This window comes from Thunnus albacares, chromosome 10 (genome assembly GCF_914725855.1).
Source record: "Thunnus albacares chromosome 10, fThuAlb1.1, whole genome shotgun sequence".
In the NCBI taxonomy this organism is placed as follows: domain Eukaryota; kingdom Metazoa; phylum Chordata; class Actinopteri; order Scombriformes; family Scombridae; genus Thunnus; species Thunnus albacares.
In genome coordinates, this window is record NC_058115.1 from 30,016,564 (window position 1) to 30,039,407 (window position 22,844).

Below are 22,844 nucleotides of genomic sequence, written 5' to 3' on the forward strand. Positions count from 1 at the left end.
TGTGTAACTGTTGACTTTTTCAGTATGAAAAACATGACATCAATCTTTCCCTAACTTTAAAGGTGGCCTGTGGAGTTTTCTCCTGAACAAACAGGAATTACGTCCACATTCAGTGTTTCTCACAAAACGCACATTGTGCAATCTTACATCTAAACCAAACTTTGCCTTCAGACATCACACAAAAGCCTTCAAATACACAAACCAGCCATCACACACTGGTGAGATCCATTCAAAACACTACCAATAAAAACCTGTTACTGCAATGAATAATGGCGCTTATGGTTTTCCCCCCAGAACAACCTCTTTACACATTGAACACAATATAAAGACACAACACATGTATACATTTTTTTTTTAATTCCTCAATGTACTGTAGTAAAATAAACTGAAAATGAAGTTATTATAATAACTAAGTTCAGGAACAAGACCACGCCCTGCTCCTTCTCACCAATTCACAACAACTGCGCCTCGTTAACCCAAATCACCTGTTCCTCCCGGCCACATACCTGCGCGCATATATAAGCATAAGCACGCCTAGCCTCCACCTCTCCTGTTCGTCTCGGTTCTCTCAAACCCCACCCGCCCCCAAAACCCCATTCTCCTCTCTCCTCTCAGCGGGTGACACGGTGGCTCAGTGGTTAGCACTGTAGCCTCACAGCAAGAAGGTCCTGGGTTACGAACTCCGGTTTCCTCCCACCATAAAGGGCCTATACTTCCATCCCAGTAATCCTACTCTCTTTCATCATAGGAGCCACCAGGGGATGATGAAGCAAAATTGAGACGTGCCCCCACCCTGAGTCTCCATCCCCGGGTTCCTAGACGCTCCAGCCTCCTTCATGACGGTGACCCACATCCGGCGTCCATCGCCTCCCCTCGACCCTAACATCCATCGCCCCTCATCTTATTCCTTCCTGAACCATCTTGCTGATCAAATAAACTATTTGAACTATACACAAATGGCGCGGTCTAAGTTAGTGAATTGAGTGAAAAATTATGTGTATTGTAAAAATATGCAACTGATACAGAACGTAGAATACAGTAAAATAATTTCCATGTATTAATATAAACCAATGAAAAAAACAGTTTGTACATAAAGAAATAAATCATGTTTATTCTGCCTCAGGTCTTTGTGGATCCATTGTTCTAAAACAAGGGAACTGATCCACGGCCCTGTTATTTATCTATCCCGAGGTTCAGACTGGTGAACAATTTTGACTCTTAGTGTTTCCACCCGGAGAATTGTGTGTTAATTGGGTTCCAGCTGTGATGACTTGAGTTAATGATATTGAATGCCAGCGCTTCCTAAACGAGCATGAGTGAAAACAGGAGAACAGTGTTTATAGTTTTGAGTCTTTTGGTAGACGGCGTCACGGTTTGGGGATTTTTAGTTAAAAAGCTCAGTTATAGTGTGTGAGTGATCGAGAAAAACTGTAATAATGATGAATTAATTGTTTATATTCAGGATTTTTAAAAAAGTTTTTCTCATGAGTTGACACATAGACACTAAATCCATAATAATGCAAAGTCCAGATCCTGAATTTTCTGAGTCAAGAGATATGCTGATGAGGTGTATTCTGGCATAAAACTGAAGGTACCCTGTGCACAGCAGTGCTTCTCTCCTGGGTGACAGCTGATGCAGGATAAACCAAAAAAAAAAAAAAATCAATATTCCAGCTCACACCAGGATACTAAGATTGACACTTTTTATTAGCAGATTACATTAAAAACAAAAAGAAGTGAACTACACGTTCTGCATGTTAATAAAAAAGAGTTTTCTTAAAGTCTAACAAAGGTTCAAGCATACAGGTGTTGATGGGAATCTCATTATTTATGGTTACATGCAAAAAACCAGACTTTGGCCTTACATTAAAATAAAGTTTGTATGTAGAATATTAATCAGGACATAAACACAGTGTTTCATTTTGCTGCTGACAGGGTAAAACGTCCGTTGACAGTGTTTTGTGCAGGTTTCCCATGTTGGGCAGAGTTAGCGGTTAGCATTAGCACGGCTCATAAATGATTCAAAGAGCTGGATCTATTCTGATCTTCAACCTTGTTCCAGCCAGGAGAACACAACAGTCCTCACTTTCATTATCTTTCTCCCCATTTTTCCCTTCTCTTTCTCTTCTATGTTTTTTTTTCCTCTTTTTTTTTTTTTTTTTGTTCTTTCACTTTTTTCCCTGAACCACTATCATCACTCGCCTGTCTCCTCCCTTTGTCTGGCAGTAGCATTATCACTCTCAGCCAGGGAATAACTCTGTGTGTGTGTGTGTGTGTGTGTGTGTGTGTGTGTGTGTTGTATTTCTATCATACCACGGGGAGCAGTGGCAGGTGTCTGCTCTCTTTTGTGGCCCGCTGCTATTTGCAGAGTGTATCACATGAGCACAATGACACACACACATGCACACACACACACACACATACTTACATACACATGGTGACCTTCACACACATGCGAGTGCACACAATTCACATTTGGTAACACACACACACACACACACACACACTCACATACACATAGAAATTTGCTCACACTCATGCAGACAAATACACACTACATGCTACACTAGCAACACACACAAACACACAGAAGACACATCATGTCTAGAGAAGCATTCAGAACACACACACACACACACACACACACACGGCGCTGTTTATACCATAAACAAATGCCAACAGCATACATAACGGCCCCATCTCCTATGAGACCCACTACTCCTACTCTATTCTATTACGTTTTATTTTTTATTTACTGTATTTTATTGTGTTCTGTTTCTTTTGTGAGGCGACGCAGTCTCTCAAAAATTCCAACAAATTAACACATAATCATTTTATGTTAAAATAAAATCAATGTTGGTCACATGACAACATTATAAACAAGGTTAACTGACTGTAGTTATGTAGATAAAGTGCTAAACTATGTGAGTATATGTTCATACATGTTATATAACTTTTTTTTTTGCATGCAAGACAGCATTACAGTACAGTAAAACTGTATATAACCCAATCACTCATGACTGCCTCCAGGCTCCATCATGACTGCAGCCACTATACCTGTGCATGTGTGTGTGTGCATGTGTGAATGTGTGTGTGTGCGGTGTTACCTGGGAGCTGGCTTCAGGCTGTTCTCTGAAGCGGCTCCAGCTGTCGTCAACACCTGCTGTGAGAGGCAGAAACATGAAAAGAAGGCAAAAGGGACAAAACACGTTGAACTCACTGTCAACATGTTCTCATTTGGAAATATTTTCTGTTTATAGTTCGGAAATATTGAAATCTCTGCACAGTTTGAGGTTTGTGGATTGCCTCGAGCGACTGGGGACATTTTTTTTTTTTTTTTTTTTTTTTTGGAAAGACACATTGCTGATGTAATTGTTAAACGCTTTGACCACCACAAAACAAAACTCCATTCATTTTCATTGCATTGCAGCGGAAATCTCGAAACTTCCAAAACTTCTGCAATGAAACCAAAACTATCTGCGTGACTATATATATATATATATATAACTAGAGATAGAAGAAAATATACCCTCCTCTCTTACTTTTTGCTCTTCGCCCGAGGGCTCGAGCCTCCCGCGCAGCCTATCGGCCCCTACATCCATACATCCACCCACGACCCCTCCCCTACACCTGCCAGGGGTTAAAGGATGCGTTAGGACTTTTTGTTTTTCTCCACTTCAGTGGCGGTGAGTGTGAGTGTGAGTGTGAGTGTGTGTGTGTGTGTGTGAGTGAGAGTGTGTGTGTTCACGTTAAACAAGCAGAGCCAGACTTAACCTTTACACCGCGTTATGAAAACACAAGAGGTGGGGGCTGCGGTGTGTGTGTGTGTGTGACCATTATCTGAGTGTCTCTGTGTCTGTCTGTCTGTATAGGACCCTGTGCAGGCATAGGTCTGAGTGTGTGTGTGTGTGTGTGTGTGTGTGTGTGTGTGTGTGGGTGTTATGGACGTTGTCTGCCCATGGGGAAGAGTGGGGGTGTTCTTGTTTTGAATTCCTCCAAGCCAACTGTCATAATAGTTGTATGGGAGCAATACACTGAGTCAGAGAGAAGAGGAGGAGCAGGAGGAGAAGAGGAAAACTACCAGGCCGACATGACAACTTCCTCTCGTCGGTGAATTTGGAAATGATTTATGTTTAAGCTGACACACACACACGGCGTCTCGGCTGCAGATTTAATCACCGAGTATCATTGTAACGACGCAATTTGTTTAATACAGATCAAGTTTTAGCCGTAACACAATTATAATCCAGGACATATTCAAATAAACTTCTTAGTTATAAAAGGATCAGTTAAAAATAGAGACTTTTTTTGTCTCATTTTGTCTGCAGTGATATCCGTCTCTGAGACTTCTGCCTTCATCTCGGTACAAAGCAGGTAAATTGAATTATGTTTCGGTGCTGGCAGTATTAAAAAAGTTTCATTTTAAAAAATTCAATAGTCTCTTTGCAGTCAGTGTTAATCCAAACAGAATGCTGTTATCACTTTTCATAGAGACAATTTCTTTGCATAAAGGTGGTTTCTATGAGAATTGTCTCCTCTGAGGTCTGTAGATTATCTAAAGTAACGCAGACGCTTCCAGGAAAGAAAAGCTGCACCAGATATTAAAAAGACATAAATCTGATTGACAAGAGCGATGACACTGTTTACACAAAAGTTGATTAACTACTATATAAACATCCTGGAGCCTTTTCTCACTTACATGTATGTGCAGCAGCGTTCGGTGCAAAAGGTCCCTATGAAGTGGAATATAGATCGGAGTGTGTGCTGATTAATAGATACATACATCACTAGTCCCGCAGCTCTGAAACGGCTGAGCCAATCACAGCGAATCATGACAAGAACAGTTCAACAAAAGCAGAAACTTCTCCTCCAGAAGACTTTTCTGGATGAAGCACGTCGTGAACACGCAGCACCACGAGCCTGCAGCGTAATTGCAGGTTTTTAACAGTTAATTTGTGCAACGCCGATAGAAATAAATCATTTTTGAGCTGTTATCTCACATCGTTAACTGTCGTATTGTAATTGAAGTAATCAAACTACCACACAAATGAGAAAAGCGAATTTCAAGATCAGGAACATGATAAAAAAAAAAGGAGGTCTGGTTGTTAATTTGCAGTCATCTTCATGCTCTTTAAATCACCTCTCTGGAGATAAGAGTCCCAAGTTTTATTGGACGGTATGGACCACTGCATGCAGCGAAATTTAACACGAATGACGGGGAAATAGGACCTGGATTCTCTATCCTGCCCTCCGATATGACACGTGCAATATCTTCATCATTATTTTTCCCATCGTTAAATGCCCCCCCGGCTGTGGGTATGCATATTAACTCATCAGAGGAAGCCTCGGAGGCGGTGGCAACCTCCTGCTGACCCTCGTTAGGCACGATGTGGTAAAAACAAGACCCCCGCCCCGCATCAGTTCTTATGAAATTACATGTGGTATTACTGTACTGTAAGGAGTGAAAGGTCAACGGGAGGTCAACAGAAATGTTCCTACTGTTTGAGGCGAGGTCACATGTTACATGAGTCAGGCCATCTTGTTGGAGGGCAAAACAGAGAAGCAGCAATATCAACTTCATGCTTAAGCAATGTGAATATTATTCCTACGCTACGTTCATAATCATTTGTATTAATTATATATTGTCACTGCAAATAAAAATGATTGTTATGCCTTACAGGTTTCATATAACTGCAAAAGAAAGAACTGAACAAGCTAAACTAAATTAAAAACGGCACTAATAGTCTCTTTATTACTCGTTATACTTCTTTAGGTACTCAGTCTCCTCATGCTGGTGTTCTTTAATCAGTCTCTTGGGTTTGCTGTACTGAGCCTGGGTTTCCTTTAGGTGTTCATCCACAGTCTTACACAGGGATTGTTCGTCCATCCAGTATCCCTCCAGTTTCTCCATCCTACTCTTTACTGTCCCGGATGTTTCGCTCCAACTGAGCACACTCCGTTCGCCAATGCAACTTATCCTGCTCGCGTGAGCCAGCTTCCTCTTTAGCAGCTGGATCTCCGCCTGCATGTTTAATCTGGAACTCCTTGAATTTGTGGGTCAGCTTCTTGGGGTCCAGCTCCACAGGACAACACTTAACTAGACTGACTTACATCACCATCTACAGAGCCCTGTACTTTTACTAGTAAACCTAAACTCAAACTAAATTAAGCTAAACTAAACCAGACTACATTAAACTAGAAAGCGTCAGTCCAGCCATACATGACTCCAGCGTAGGTTTTGATTTCACCCCTGCAATACTAAAAAATAGGGATATCATGTCATGCTTTAATTATATTCCTCTCAGTAACTTTATTTACATTTCTTTACATTGCTTCATTTACTTTGAGATATGAGCAACAGTGGGAAGATCTAACTTGTTTCAGTCTGTTCCCTGCAGTCACTGTGATTATGTTGTTTCATTCACTGTGTGAGAGAGAGAGTGGTGAGTAGAAGGTATGCAGTGGAAACGGCATTGCTTGGTAAGTGTGTGTGTGTGTGTTACTTAAAAGGAGAAGATAACTGAGCCTTTTTCAACTTGCTTCACCATCAGCAGAAAACACAAACAGCCTGAGCTGACTAATCACGGTTCTTACACTCACCACGTAGTATATCACGCAGCTGTGACGTGTAGTTACATTCTTGACAAGGTCAGCTACGGTGTAACCTGGGGCGTAGCTTCGGAGCCTGTGTGCACACAGCACATCGTGGGTGCAGCACAGTCTCTTAAAGCAGAAATATAGATCAGGACTTAGAGTGGATACTTACACCAAGGCTGTGCAATGATTTGAATTCATTAAATTGTGTAGAAATTTCGTAATGGATCTGTTTCTGCATCAAAATACACAAATGATGATCTACAGCATGTTGCAACACTAAGAGATTGTTTAAAAATTAATTAATAGATAAATCCTGGATCCACCAACTACTAGTTTTAATGATTTCTAATTAAAACACACATGGCAAAGCCAAACTTTTACCAAATTTAATTGATAATTACCAGTTTCAGCGATGCTAGAGATATCAAGACCAACAGCTGTCACTTGTGTTTAATATCAGACTGCAGTGAAACATGAGTAACGTTTTCCTGTATTGGTGCAGCAAGAGCCTGGAATAAGATCTTAAAGGATAAATATTATTTAGGTTTTTGCATCCAGGTATTTGTTCCGTCAGCATAGTGGATTTAGAAACAACATACAAGAGCAGATTTTTTTCAAAAATCGAAGAGCAGATCTCGGTTCTTTGAAGATAAACATCAGTGGACTCCATTAAACCGAGCTAAGCTAACCTCAGCTCTCCTCTGTCACGGCGACCACAGCTCTTCCTCCTCGCCTCCTCTCTGTGTGAGAGCATCGATCCAGAAGAAAACACTCCAGAGGAAGGTGATGTAGCCTTGAGATGGCCTTGGTGCCAGCAGAATTAGATGGAGGCTTATTATCATCACCTTTCACTCACACACACACACACACACACACACACACACACACACACACACACACAGGGCCCATCTAATGTGCATACCAATGGACAATGAAATCTAAGCAGGCCCTCAATCAGCTACATCTACATCTACACACACGCACACACACACACACACACAGTCACGTGTAATACCAACCACTGATCAATAGCAGCTGTAATGGGAACTTGCGACAACCAGGACCCAAGCCAACACGCACAAACACACACACACACACACACACACACACACACACACACACACAAATGACATGGAGGTAACTGGTGGACTTTCTGGGGAAGACCTGGTGTGATTAGAAGAGACGGCATACATCCCAGTTTGGATGGAGCTCCTCTCATATCTAGAAATACAGCTGAGTTTATTAGCAGACCAAAACCATGACAACCCAGAGTTGAGACCAGGAGGCAGAGCTGCAGTCCTGCACGCTTCTCTGCGCTTCCATTAGGGCAGTTTCCCACCAAAACCACCTAGAAACCACGTCTGCCTCCCAGTCCCTGTAAATCTAAAGTAAACAAAAAGAGGAGTTATACATAAAAATCTGATAAAAATAAACCACCACCTCTGTAATAGTACAACAAAATAGGAGAATGAAATATGGACTCTTAAACATTAGATCTCTGTCACCTAAAACTGTAATAATAAACTAATCTCAGATTATCATATTGATTTATTTTGTCTCACTGAAACCTGGCTGTGTCATGAAGAATACATCAGCCTAAATGAATCCACTCCCTCCAGTCATATTAATAATCACATTCCTCAAGACACAGGCCGAGGAGGTGAAGTCGCAGCCATTTTCAACTCAAGCTCTGCAATCGTAAGGAATCTGGGAGTTATCTTTGATCAAGATATGTCCTTCAACTCCCACATAAAACAAGTTTCAAGGACGGCCTTTTTTTCACCTACAAAACATTGCAAAAATCAGGCACATCCTGTCTCAAAAAGATGCAGAAAAAACTAGTCCATGCATTTGTTACTTCTAGGCTGGATTATTGTAATTCCTTATTATCAGGCTGCCCTAACAAGTCTCTAAAGACTCTCCTGCTGGTCCAGAATGCAGCTGCACGTGTACTGACAAGAAGTAGGGAAAGAGCTCATATTTCTCCCGTTTTAGCTTCTCTATATTGGCTCCCAGTAAAATCCTTCTCCTCACCTATAAAGCCCTTAATGGTCAGGCACCAGCATATCTTAAAGAGCTCATAGTAACCTATTACCCCACTAGAAAACTGCACTCCCCGAATGCAGGCTTACTGGTGGTTCCTTCAGTCTCCAAAAGTAGAATAGGAAGCAAAGTCTTCCACTATCAGGCCCCTCTCCTGTGGAACCATCTTCCAGTTTCGGTCCGGGAGGCAGACACCCTCTCTATGTTTAAGAGTAAAACTTTCCTTTTTGATAAAGCTTATACTGTAGTTAGGCTCGGCTCAGGCTTGCCCTGGACCAGCCCCTAGTTATACTACTATAGGCCTGGACTGCTGAGGGACTTCTCATGACACTGTCTGCTCTTCTCCCTCTTCTCCCATTAATGCATGTTACTAACTTGGCTTCCTGCCTGGAGTTTTTGTGCTTTCTTGTCTTGCAGGTCTCTGTGGATGACGGTTATGGACCGCCTGCTGCCGTGGTCCTGATTGACATCCATGCCTACTATTATTATTATTATTAGTCATATGTCTATTATTATCATAGTTGTTATTGTTATTGTTGTTGCTGTGCATCTCTCTCTCTCTTTTTCTCTCTCTCTCTCTCTCTCTCTCTCTCTCTCTCTCTCTCAACCCAACCATCCGAGGCAGATGGCCGCCCATCTAGAGCCCGGTTCTGTTCGAGGAGAGTTTTTCCTTGCCGCCGTCACCAAGTGCTGCTCACGTGAAAGTGTTGGGTCTCTGTAAATTAAGGAGTACAGTCTAGACCTGCTCTATATGAAAAGAAGTGTCAGAAGATAACTTTTGTTGTGATTTGGCGCTATATAAATAAAATGAACTTGACACACACACACACGGTTCTACACAAGCACATGTACTTCCACACACACACACTTTCGGTTGCATTGTAACTAAGGCGAGAGAGAGAGTCCCCTTCAAAGTCACAGTAATGCTCCTGCTGTGTTAAAATGCAAATGTTACCTAGAGGTCAACCAACCTTGACACACAAACACACACACACATGCATGCACGCACGTACGCACATACACACACGCTCACACACTCTGAGTGTGACACCACTGGAATGCCGACCGCTCATGTAGAACCAGCTGACCTTCGGCCACTGATACTTGTCCTTGAGTCACATGAGAGGGGGGACACACTGCAATGTGTGTGTGTGTGTGTATGTGTGTGGGAGATAGAGAGAATGACAGAGCGTGCATGCATGAATGCATAACTTCACTGCATTTGCCTGCTGCAAAAATGTGTTTTTGCATCTACAGTCATAGCATAGTCATAGCTTATAGGCTTGTACTTAATTTGTGTTCATATATACACATATTGTATGCTTTATGTAGCATGATATATGCTACTATATGCTCATCATTTTCAGTTTTTAGCAAAAGAGTAATGAATAAATTAATCTTTTTCCTAGATCCAACAGGATTTCACCCGTATCTCATGTTCGCACACATCAATTATTTGTCAGTTTCCTCTTAAATAGGACACTTTTTTACTGTAGTTTATAGTAAGCGGCAGAGCTGCGCTAAAAATATATATGGTGACACTGCCAAATGTTTCCACTGCAAACGGAAATGTCAATGTCAATTTCAACTGATAGTTTACATTGTTTTATTCATTTTCATATACTAAAATAAATACCAATAACGTCATAAAGATTTAGAATAAAACTGAAAATAATGATAAAACATCTATGGGAAAATGCACAATTTTCAGCATAAGCATCACTGATACCATACATTTTAAAACAACAAATGTCCAAGGTTTTTATTGTCATATAGACAGAATAACATAGCAGTGAACTACACAATCAAATTCCACTAGTATTACACCAGCATCTAATAATCATAATGATAATAAATAAATATAAAGTAGGAAAAAAGAGCAATAGGTAAAAGAGTATATACATGCATATACCTGGGTAATTGGAGGTGTATGGTTTGTGTGTACTGTATATGTGTGTGTGTGTGTGTGTGTGTGTGTGTGTGTGTGTGTGTGTGTGTGCTGACAGATCCTTTTCCCACTGTTCACTAAGAGTCCTCTGGTTGACCTCTGATCCTCTCAACCCAGAGAGATTAAAGCCTGATGGAGGGATGGAAAAGATAGAGAGAGAGAGAGAGAGAGAGAGAGAGAGAGAGAGAGAGAGAGAGAGACCTTCCCCCTCCCCTCACCTCTACATCACCCTTCCTCCACTATTATTTATCTCCATTTTACCTCCTTTCACCCCGTCTTCGCCCCCCTTTTCCTTGAACATGTCTTTCTCCATCTGCTTCTCTACCTCAGCACCCCTAATCTTCCTTTACTCTTTGCTCTCCTTCTCCTCTATCTTCTTCATCCCCTTCACCTTCCTTCTCACCTGTCCTCCTCCTCCTCCTCCTCCTCCTCCCCCCTTGCTGTCCTATGGTAATTTCCCCAACATGCCTCTTCATCCTCCACATTCTCTTTATTCTACCTTCTCTTCCTCTCTGTCTCATATTTTGCTGCCACAACTGTGCTTCTGCTCTTTACTCCACCAGTTTCTCCTCCTTTTCTTCCTCACACACTCTGCTCTTCAGATGAACATAGTGAAACCAAATTGAATCAAGCAGATTTAGTTAAACTGCACAACATTTAATGTGTGTGTGTGTGTGTGTGTTAGTGTGTGTGTTGCCTCATGTTGATTTATGAGCTCTAAACCTTGTGTACTTTCAGTTTTAGTTAACAGTGTTTTTATAGTGCTTAATTAGCTTCATGTAAATTCACAAGAGGCTCACAAATCAATACAACAACATGGCTCTCTCTCTCTCTCTCTCTCTCTCTCTCTCTCTCTCTCTCTACCTCTACCACACACACACACACACACGCTATCTGTGTGTTAGTGGCTGTAATTTACTTGTAGCATTCAGGGACCTTTGGTCTGCAGCAGTATATTGATAATAGACATAAATAACAACACAATTTTATGGCTTTACACATCATTTCAAATACAGCCAGGTTTTCTGTGTGTGTGTGTGTGTGTGTGTGTGTGTGTGTGTGTGTGTGACCTCTTTTGAGAGTGACTGAATGTGAAGTATAGACTATGATTAGGCTCCCGTCACTAGGCGTTCACCCAAATACTGCAAGAACACAATTTCTTTAGGTGTGTTTAGACTGACTGAAAAGTAAAAGATGCGAGCAGACACACACAGACATTAATTCTAAGAGGTGTGAACTGAAGCGAAGACGTGTCTGCACAAAATTGAAAATGAAAAAATGCCTAATCCCCGAACAGCATAAACTGTATTATTTGTCTCCTGTTAACGCCAACTGGCACGGACTTTAACATTCCAACTTGACCCAGTCAGACGTGATGTTCAAATCAGAATCCACCCAACAGTTATAAGGTGTGTTTGCCCTATTAGGTCATTCAGCTTCAGATCAAGATAAGGAAATTAAAGTAGAGTAAACACACACTAATCCAGCATGGACTCATTCACTGCTTTTTTTTTTTTTTTTACCTTTTATAGCCCACACATGGCCCTACATCTTCAGCCAATGGGAGCTGGCAGCGTCACCAGGACTTCTTACCTCAAATGCCTTGCTCAAGGGTGCTCCAGAGCCTGTTCTAGTTCACCTTGCAATGAGAGGAGAGGCTGATAGCTTATCAGAGGCCAAGGTTTTACATCAGTCTTACATCTGAAGGTGCTCTAAACTCCTGATATGTAATCAAGGGATATGATGACAAAAACTAACTTTGCCTTAACATTTGTGAGGCGACAATGTGGCCTTTTCAAGGGCTAACAGGTCTAAATGTCATCAGTAATTAGGAGGCGGGATTGAGGTAAAGTAATTGTGTTCCTGTCAGGTTTTCTACTGGAAAAATCACCTGAGCTTTAACACGGAGCGTGAAAAGTATTGGGCTGAAGTTAGACTGATCTTAGCCCTTAAATATGCAATAAGAACTGTCTGATTGCACAAATCTGTATTGTAGAAAAGGGTTGTGACTATTCATGCTCACCTCAAGTTAACTCAACCTAATTTTTACACAGCAACAGTCTCAAATCGTTCGGCAATCACACGTAATGGCACAATCTGACTGATAATGGCCCGCTAAAGAAAAAAAACAAACCTAAATGAGCTTGTTGGTGTAGGCGTATTGCTACAGGTTATTGATTAGAAGATGAAATGCAAACAGGGAGTTCAGCTTTAAGGCTTATCAGAGGCGAATACAGCAGTTTATTTGAGAGGCAGGGTTTTACAACTCACAGATGCAATAATTTTCTTCTTTCTTGCAAACAATAAAACTAGCACAATGCTAGAAGCTACATGCTATAAGTTATTGTATGTATTATATTGGCCAATGCACTAAGATACCAGTTAACATTGTCTACTGTAAGAAAAGTTGATCACGGTCAACTTTTTGCTGGACAACTGGTTTGTTGGAAGTGTCACCACAACTAAAAGCAAAAGTATTTATACCAGGTTTATACTTTAAGGTGAGGCAAAAAGCCTGCCATCATAAAGAGGGACAAGACACAATGAACCGTACAAATGGGGAATAACAGCACGCAATGTTGTCTCTCCTTAAAAGCATTTACTGTATATGTGAAAAGTGATGGATGTAGTTATGTGAAGGATGAAAAAAAAAGAGAGAGCTTGAGAGTGAAGTCCAAACCTTACATACTTTTCTCACCTCCACTGACCTGGTGTGATATCTGTTTCAAAACGTCACAAAAATTGTCGGATGCAGAACCTCCGACTTTGATGTTGTAAAGGGGATTAAGGGTTAGGAGCGGGGCTTTCAGATGCTGGTCCTCATGTTGGCAAGGAAAAACTCCCCGAAAATACCGTTTGAAGGGATAAAATGAAAGAAATCAAGGGAAGAATAACCAAAGCAGAGCCCAACGGGACTGCAGGTGCCAGTTGGCTCGTACCTGAGCTCTCTATCCTCGATCTTGCCAAGAGGCTATTGATAGCAAGACATTATCACAATTAGCCAGTACAGAATAGCAAAAATGTAGAAAGAAAAACAAGAGTCAGATAAGACACTCAAATGATGAATGATGTAGCTCATAGTAGCACCAAACAGTTTCCGGGAGGACAATTGCATTAGACCTGCATAAAACAGGTAACACTATGTTTTTTAACGGTAGCCCTCATACACTGACCAGGAATGGCTTTTTTACTGGCAATTGTGTTCAGCCAGCAGCAACATAAGTGCAGAAACACTTACATCAACTACTCTGCAATGTTTATTTTGGCGGCTGTTGACATTTCCGGATCTCAAAATTCGCTTTCTGTCTCGCAACACCCCAAGTTGTATCACCTCCACACAGATTAAAAATAAATCTCAAAGCAGTTTCATTATTCCAGGAAGGAAGCATGGTGATATATAACCTCATTAGATGTTTCTTTTGGATCTCTGCTGTAATTATATTCTCTACTTGTCGTTAGGAAAATATCACTTCATTATTTATGTCAATCACAGGCCATTTTAAGCCTGTTGATCCCACAATTCCTTGTGTTATGTTAATAAAAGCAATAGATTACTTAATAAACCTTATTAAACAAATGTGTCATCAGCTTGTTCATATTGTTTGCTACCAATAGGATGGACTTTTTCCTCTCTGATCTCTCAGCTAACGAGAGAAATCTGCTGTGGGAAGGTTTTTATTCCACAGCTTCAGGGGAGTCATTCTGTAAAAACCTGTGATGAAACCTGCCTCATCATGCTGCAAGGAGCCACCAACCACCTAGAAGTATTTCATCATTCTGGGTTCTGGAGGACTAAATGCTGCTTCACTGGCTTTTTTTTTTCTGTGTGATGAGAAGAAAATTTTGACATGAACACTGAAATCTTGCGTTTATTTTTCTGGAATGAAAAAGATCACAGTGAATACCAGGAAACGATCTGATGTTGCTGATCTCACTTTCTAAAACTGATGACAGGGAAACGGAGAATAAATTACACCAATTAGTTTTAAACCTTAAAAGAGCTGAGACGGTGCAGCATGTTTGAATTTTATTAGAATTCTTATCTCTCGGCTTTTAATAGATATACATTACCATTCCTCTCTCTCCTGTGTACTCACTGAGCCTTGTTTTCAAACTCCCTCAGGTACATGAATGGAGGTGACGATAAATCTCAGGGGTTCAAGTTTGAATCTGTCAACTATGCTGCACTTTTATTACCTGCAAGGAACTGGGCTGGATGTCATGTTTTTAGACAGACAGTCAAAGCTGACAGTGTCATTTGATTGCATGCAGTGAGAGATTCAGTAGCCTATTTGTATCGCTACCAAACATAGACTGTGACGTCACCCATTGGTTTGTGGACTGCTGTTTTGAAGCCTTGAGTTTAGCAATTTAACCATCTCCATCTTTGATTTTTGGAGCCAAAAGTGACCATATTTGGACAAGGGGGTTGAGCTGACTATAGCGCTAGCTGCTAGCTTGGTTATCATGATGCATTTGCAGTCTATGGTTAACTGTGATAAAGCTAACGCTGATGCAAATTTTTGCTAGCAAAAAACAGGCTTTAAACCATTAAAACAAAATGTACTTACTGGAAAAACTGAACAGCTGACTCCTTGGAGGGTCTTTTGGTAAAACCAAATGCTGAAGACTTTTTAGACGAATGTTACAATTAACTTTCATGAACTGAAAACACACTGAAATACTGTTAGCTATGCCTCTACTCTGTGAATATGTGGTTACACCATCTTTATGTAACATGATCAACATTGTCGTTGTGTTAGCAACTTGTCAATCACAAGGTATTAGCGCCCTAAAGCATATGCTGTTTTATCATCTATTTTACTCTAAATGGGAACATAATTTACAAAACATCATGCTGTATTGAAGAAGACTTGAAACTATAAATCAAGTGAGAAATAGGGTCAATTTCTCAAAGACTTCCAAACAATCAGAATTCTTTTTGCAACCAGTGGAGTCGCCCCCTGCTGGCTATTAGAAACAATGCAGGTTTAAGGCACTTCTGCTACCTGCTTGCGACCAGCCAACGGTAATGAGGTCAAAGGTCAGAACTACAGGGAGATTACACATTCTGCCCTCCACCTAATGTCAGTGTCGTGGTACTGTTGGGACGCTGTGGTTTCGACCTTTGACCTCCTCACTCTTGTTTTTTTTATGATGTTATTGATCTAGTTGAGTGTTCATGAGCAGGTTGATGGATACTTCAACATCTCATGCTCTAAAGTCTAGTGTTGTGTTCATATGTTATATCAATGTAAAAATCAAACTTCCTGCCTTGCAAAGTCTCATATGAAGTTAAATAAGTAGTAAGAAGAAAGAAAATAAAGAAATGTTTTGATGTGAACTGCATTGCATTTTTCACCTAGAAAGATTCTGTTGCAAAATGTGTTTTATTAAATGTAAATTGTTATGGTTTTACAATGATTATAACCTGAAATGTGTGTTATAATTGTATTATGATGCCTAGTGGTTGAGTTTATTGAAATGTATATACCAAAAAAGTGTTTTTGTTTATAGTGGTATGTGGGTAACTTTAACAAAAATAATCATCAAAATGCTCTGATAAACATTCAATTTGTTTTTTAAGATGGTTTGGAAATTGGTTATATTTGTCTGGCAAGGCCTTGGATGAATGAGCTTGAGATAATATGTAATTTAAATTGGCTGTTCAGAAAGTAATGTGATGCTGCGACTAGACAATGACGTGTCACAGCAGATGATATTTGACATTTCCTTCATTTGAATATCAGCGTGAACCCTTCCTGTACCTCACTGGATGAATGCATCACTCGCTTGGCTGTCATTGGTCTTTGACTACAAAATATTCAATCAGGGGGAAAAAAATGGTGAGTGTTAAAGAGATGTCAGATTTATGCTAAACTATCTGCCACAATAAGTTTCTGAATAAATCAGAGGCAGGAAGAAAGCCAAGTGGTTTCATAATCAGACTGTTTTACATCCAGACTGCCTATAAAGTTTAAGACTCCCATATCCTTATTGTCAGAGCCCTGTGTATGTTTACAGTGAGCACAAGGGGTCAAAGTTGAACGAGCAAACAGGTCAACGGTGCAATTAATACCTTTATTGCCATACTGGTGTTTTAGATAAGTGGATTATGATGATGGATATTCTGTTCATCTACATATATGTTTTTAAGTTGAATGTGTGCCTCCTATCCTGCAGCCTCGGTGGTACATTTAGTTGAAGCCATTGTTGATAAGAGCAATTGTGCCAAAAATGTAGATATGAGCGAGTTTTGACCGCAGGGACAAATAACATACAATATCTTAAATTTAATTTTAGTAATTACAACTTCAAAGTAAATCTTCAGTTGCTCCAATACAAAGTCTGAGTCATTTATAACTTCCCGCTCTGATAGCGACACACTAGTAGTACCAGGTCAGCAATTTGCTTGATAAGACCATGCTTGGTTTCAGATAACCTGAAAACTGAAACAGATTTAATCAATAAAGCAATAAACTACAGATAGAGACACTAGAGGTCTATAAAAAAACACAGAGGAGGTGTTAAAGGGTTTTTAAATGGTGGTATTTAGGATTTTACGAATAAAAGAAAGAAAGAAGGGTATTTAAGTATCTGATTTATATGTGGCTGCATATGATTTTCATTAGTACCTCTATGATAAACATGATGAAGGGAGATATCTAGGATTTTTTAATTTTTTTCAGTCTAAGTAGGTGACACACACTTGTACGTTTTGAGTGTTTCCTTCGCCGAGTATTTATTTTCAATATCTGAGTGGATTATCACCCTTATACTATGCTGACTTAGCACAGGCAAAAAGAGATACTGTGTTTAAAAGTTTCTTTGAAGTCAGTTTAACTGATAGTTAGGTTTGTTTCCCCAGTGTGAGTGAAGCAGAAGCGCTGTTGCCATGGTTACAACAGATTTAGAAGGACGGTTAAACTTCTGACTAATTTAACTGTTTTCTTTTTATTCACTCTGGCATTTTGTTCATGTTTGCTGTTTCTGTTTGAGATGTTTTTTGTTTTTTTTTTGTTTTTTTTGCTCTAATTAATCAGTAGAAAGTGACATATCTTATCTGTCCTGTCAACGTCCTTTCCAGCATATCTCCAAACAGCCGCTGGGGTAGCGGCTGCTAAGAAATATGCTTATCTAAGAGCTGTAAATGGACTTACAACAAACAAGCTGTTACAGTTACATTGATTTCAACCACACTTGTTGCCATTTTTCTGTCACTGTTTACTTTGTTTTGGCACAGAAGAAAATATTCACATTCATAACCTGACCTACATAGCTCTGATAGGCTCAGTTGCCCGGAGAATAAACACATTTCAACCACACTTGAAAATGTTATAAGGCAATGGGAGGCTAAAGGCTGATTGATCGTAGGTCACTCGACACTTTTGATAAGTGTCGCTTGACAGAAATGACGTATTTTCGCTTGACACTTTCCTTTCATGTCACGCACCTGGAGAATTTTGTTAAGTCACGGACACTGTCATATATTTGCATGGACATTGTAGTTTTCACTGAACTTCCTTATTAATGTTTTGGTCTGTAACTTTATATAACTTGTAACATCCTTGTTTAATTAGTCCTGGTCGGGATGATATAATATAACTAAACAAGCCAGCTGGAGGATAGTGTCTGGTTACCACGGAGACGACTGAAACTTTTCGCCGAAACATAAATTGAAAACATTGTGCAACTCTTATCAAAAGTGTGGAGCGACCAACCACAAATCAGCCTTTAGATGAGCACAACAACAAAGCTATTTTAATCACTGAAAAAAGTGAAAGACGTGACCGGTCTCGAGTCAGGCTATGTTTGAGTTGTCGTGTTACATTAATTAAATAGATACCTGCCAGCGCTGTGGCATCATTTGTCCTCATCCATTTATCTCATATGTCAGGACGCCTCAGAGTGTATTATCACACTTGTACCATTGCCACTAAACACGGACAAAAAGACAGTTTGAAAAGTTACTTGTGGTCAGTTTAACCACCAGTTAGCTTAACTGTTAGCAGCTAGCAACTGTAGCACGTAGGTCTACTGTTGCTAGGGTTACCTGCAGGTTAATAGTCTTTGTGCACTGACTTAACACATTAATACGGAGCCCTGGAGGTGTCATGGAGGAAAAAATGAATAATTAGTGCACATGAATGAGTTAATTCTTGCTCTGGATTTGATCATTTGTGCTCAAGAGTTACTCATTTTGATTTAATATCATTCTTAGCTTGAGACACTCGCTCTCAGGATCTGTCCCTCTCTCTCACACGTCATGCAAACAAATCTTTAATTAAGAGGAAACCACAAAGCCACTGATTTATGAAAAATATATAGCAGCTGTAGGTTAACAAGGATTCCTCTGTACACAGAACATCTGAACTTCAAGCTTGTTTTTATACATTTCACCTCCGAGATGTTTCCGTAAACATAACAGAGAGCGTAAAAGCCACTATTTGTGTGGCTTAAGTTGGCAAAGATGCACACAGAGACCACTCCAAAATCATAAAATACCTTGTATGTATGTTAGGTTTAACCACTTTCACTTAGCTCTATACAATTTTGTAGAATCTTTAGTGCTTTAGATTTGTTTTAAACCAATTCGGAAGCAAGAATTATTAAACCATCCACATAGATTCGTTTTTTACCTTTTCATGGTTACATTGGTCAAACTGTTAACTGTAACTATTTTTGTGGTGTCGTGTTACGCAAATTCAATTATCGACACCTGCCAGACAAATACAAACAAGTATTTTCTGTAGCTTTGGTGTTCAAGACGACTGCTGTAGCCTCGTTGTATCTCTCATCATTGTGATGTTTTCTGCCGCCATGTTGAAAAAGGAAGAAATGACAACTCTGCAAACATGTGTTGAGAGCTTGATGTGGTTAAGTGCTTCTTTGTGGAGGGAAAGCTGTGAGGAAACAGTAAAAGTAGCGATTACACGGTCATAAGGTCACAAATTGTGACACAAGACTAAAAGCTAGTAAAGTAACAAGACCTATCGCCTAGCAACGCGTTCTGTTTTCCATTTGCTGCCGGTTTAATAAAAAGAACAGAAAACAGCGACCGCACAAAGCAAACTGAACTTGACCCCCCGGCAGAGACTGTGTGAAGCATTACTGACATTTTTGGGCGCTCTTCATCCAGAGTGCCTTTTAGCACAGTGGCCCCGGTGGGAATCGAACTCACGCCGCTGACAGTGTTAGTGCCTTGCTTTTCACAGAAGACATATGGCAGTTGAGAGGAGAGTGAATAAGTGCTTTCCATGCACCAGAATATTCATGGCTTCAACATGACAGAATAAAATAAAATCAAAACCAGAAGTTAAATATTCACACCAGTTAATATAAATTGACATAAAATTAGAAATATTGTGTTTAAAAATGAGAATTTTTTGTTATTAAATCTATAAAACGCTCTATTTGTTGGTTTTATTTTGTGATTTTGAAGGTTTGGTGACTTCCTGTTCTGACACAAAACACATTAGTTACAATGTGTGGACCGGTTTCTATTTAATGTGTCCAGATCTGCATGGGAGGAAAAAACCTTCATCTTTTCTCTCGATTTCCTTTCATATTTTATTTTTTGTTGTTGTGCAATCTCAATGTCAGCTCTCTCTCTCTCTCTCTCTCTCTCTCTCTCTCTTTTATGCTGTCTTTTCAATTTCTCTTCTGATTATGCTTTTCACCTCTTTCTCATTCTCTCTCTCTCTCTCTCTCTCTAACCCAGTTTTTTTTTTTCCTCCCTCTCAGCATCTTGCGGTCGCTCCCACGTGCGTATATTTGTGCGTATGTGTGTGTTTGTTTGAGTGAGTGAGCGAGCGAGCGAGCGAGAGAGTGCCTGAGCTGTCGGCTTGCAGCATTTTGGATGGATTTACTGAGGTTATATGAGGATTTCCCCTCTCTCTCTCTCCTCCTGTGTGTGTGTGTGTGTGTGTGTGTGTGTGGTCCTGTGGGCTCTGAGGTAATTATGGGAGATTTCTCCCTCACTGGAGTGAGAACGGGGCAGGTGCTGGAGGAACACACTCTCTCTCTTCTTCTCTTCTTCTCTCCCTATTGCTCTCTCTCTCCTCTCACTTTTTTGCCCCCCCCCCCTCTCTCTGTGCCCATCTCCCCTTTCTCTGTCTCTTGTCTCACACTCTCCCCTCATTATGGCAGTGTTCAGGTCATTAGATCATGTCACTTCATTTGGGTTGCCTGCAAATGCCACACACACACACACACACACACACACACACACATATTTGTGCACACATGCATATGATCTAAATGCTCAGAGAGTGCATCAGCATTCACAAAAAAAACAAACCTCCAGCTGAACAACAGAACACTAAATCTACTTATTTGAGTTTGTAAACACACTTTAATCAATTGAGTAGTGCTGCTGTGTAGACAGAGAAAGTAAAATATGAGAAATATGAAAAGTCGCCTTGTACTCAATGACCCCAAAGTACAAATCAATGTTATTTTGCCCTGATCGAGGCAATGCCCCGCTACCAAGGAAAACAAAACTAACAAAAAAAACAGAATTCTACTCTTGGTGGTGTGGAAAGTTTGGAGTTTTAATTTTTAAATGTTTCGGGTAAATCCTAACACATCCCATTTCCACGTCTTTTGCAACAAAAGTGATTGAAACAGGCTCTGGATCAATGTCTTGGCTTTTTGGTTGACTATATCTGGTCACTTGCAGCATTATACTGCCTCTCGTGTTGGGTAAAAAAAGAAGAAGAGTTATGCTGTCGTTCTTCTCCAGGCTGCTTGAAAGTGAATGTACATGTTTGTTGCTTGGAGACGTTTCTGTCACAGTGTTTTCAGACAAAACGAGAAGCAAATTTGTGTGAAATTTGACTGCTGGACCGTTTGCCCCAAACACCGAATGTACCGACTGTAATGCAACAGATGCAGAATGTGTTTTTTTTTTGTTCAGTACAGCTTCTAACTTTCTGTTATTTCCCTCCAGACTCTCCTCCTCCTCTCTTCCTTTGTACACGTTTATAGAGCAGGTTCATAAAGCCCTGGGATACATGTAAAATTCTCACTCAAGTTAAAACATTTTCAACTTGTGCAGACATGTTTTCATGTCCATTCGCGCTGCCGAATCCTCAGATATTTGCATTTTTTGACTTTGTATGTAATTGCATTGCGTCAAAAAATTCACTTCCTGTCTGAACACACATTTATAGCTGTTTGAAAGTGAATGGATTTTTTTTTTTTTTCTTTTCCATTTCCAGCCCACCTCCTGACAGGGCATTGGATCAACCAGTCAGCTTATTTTATCGTGCAGAGCTGCACAATTTGTATTTGGACTGCGAAAGACTGAAAAACGCTGCTGAAGTGTGTCCAGTGTAAAGCGATGATATTAACTGCACAGGGGTGCAGGAGGACTGCTGAGTTTTAATCATTTAAAAAAAAAAAAAAATATGTGAAATGTGTGTTCAAGCTAAAACCGGATGTTAAATTTATGATGCATTGTCTTTCCTCTCTCTTTTCCCATCACACTCTCTCTCCTTCTTATCTCCACGTTCCTCCTGAAACATGACTCATCCTTCTCTCTCTCTCTCTCGTTCCCATCACTCCCACTCTTCCTCCTCTCCCCTGTCCCCATCCTCGCTCCCCCCCCCCCTTTATCTCTACGAGCCCCCTCTCATCCTTCCTCCCTCTCCCTCTTCCTTTCTTCCCCTCCTTCTCTCTCTGCATCCCTCTTTCCTCCCCCTTCTTGTAGATTAATCTGATGTTTTGGTGACCATCCAACAACAGCTGTTTCTATTGGCTGGCAGAGATTTGGTGCATTTGTGTGTGTGTGTGTGTGTGTGTGTGTGTTGTTATTTACCATCCAACTCTCTCTCACACACTTGTTTTTTTTTTACCTCTCACTTCAGTTCAAATGGGCTTCATTATTTCTTTATAACCTCTGCAAAACACACACACACACACAATATCTCTTCCTGTTTTCTCTATGCATTTTGTGCATGTGTGTGTGTGTGCGTGCGTGCATGTGCGTGTACAACTCATGCATCCAGCGATACATTTCAGAAATACTCTTGCTCCCTCTCTCTCCACGTGACTCAGGGATTATCTCTCTCAACCAAAATAAAGCTGCGAGAGAGAGTGAGAGAGAGAGAGAGAGAGCATCAGAAAAAAAGAGAGAGAGGTAAGGAAACAGGAGAAAGAGGGCGAGAGAGGCAGATGAACAGAGAGAGAGAGAGAGCTGATGTTCCAGAGAAGGAAACCTCGGGGAGAAAGTGCTGGAAGAGAGAGGGCGAGA

At 40.4% G+C, this 22,844-nt stretch overlaps 1 long non-coding RNA gene across 6 annotated transcripts in view; it reads right to left on the reverse strand.

Moving 5' to 3' along the window:
- Positions 1-9,103, reverse strand: part of LOC122990799 — a 28,207-nt gene extending 19,104 nt beyond the window's left edge. The window contains exons 1-4 of one of the 6 annotated variants that reach the window (XR_006405485.1): positions 8,730-9,103; positions 6,601-6,723; positions 4,700-6,424; positions 3,108-3,163 (exon numbers count right to left, since the gene is read on the reverse strand). This is a non-coding gene — a long non-coding RNA (uncharacterized LOC122990799). The other 5 variants (XR_006405484.1, XR_006405486.1, XR_006405483.1 and 2 more) reach the window with 5 other exon arrangements.
- Between the last annotated feature and the right edge of the window lie 13,741 nt (positions 9,104-22,844).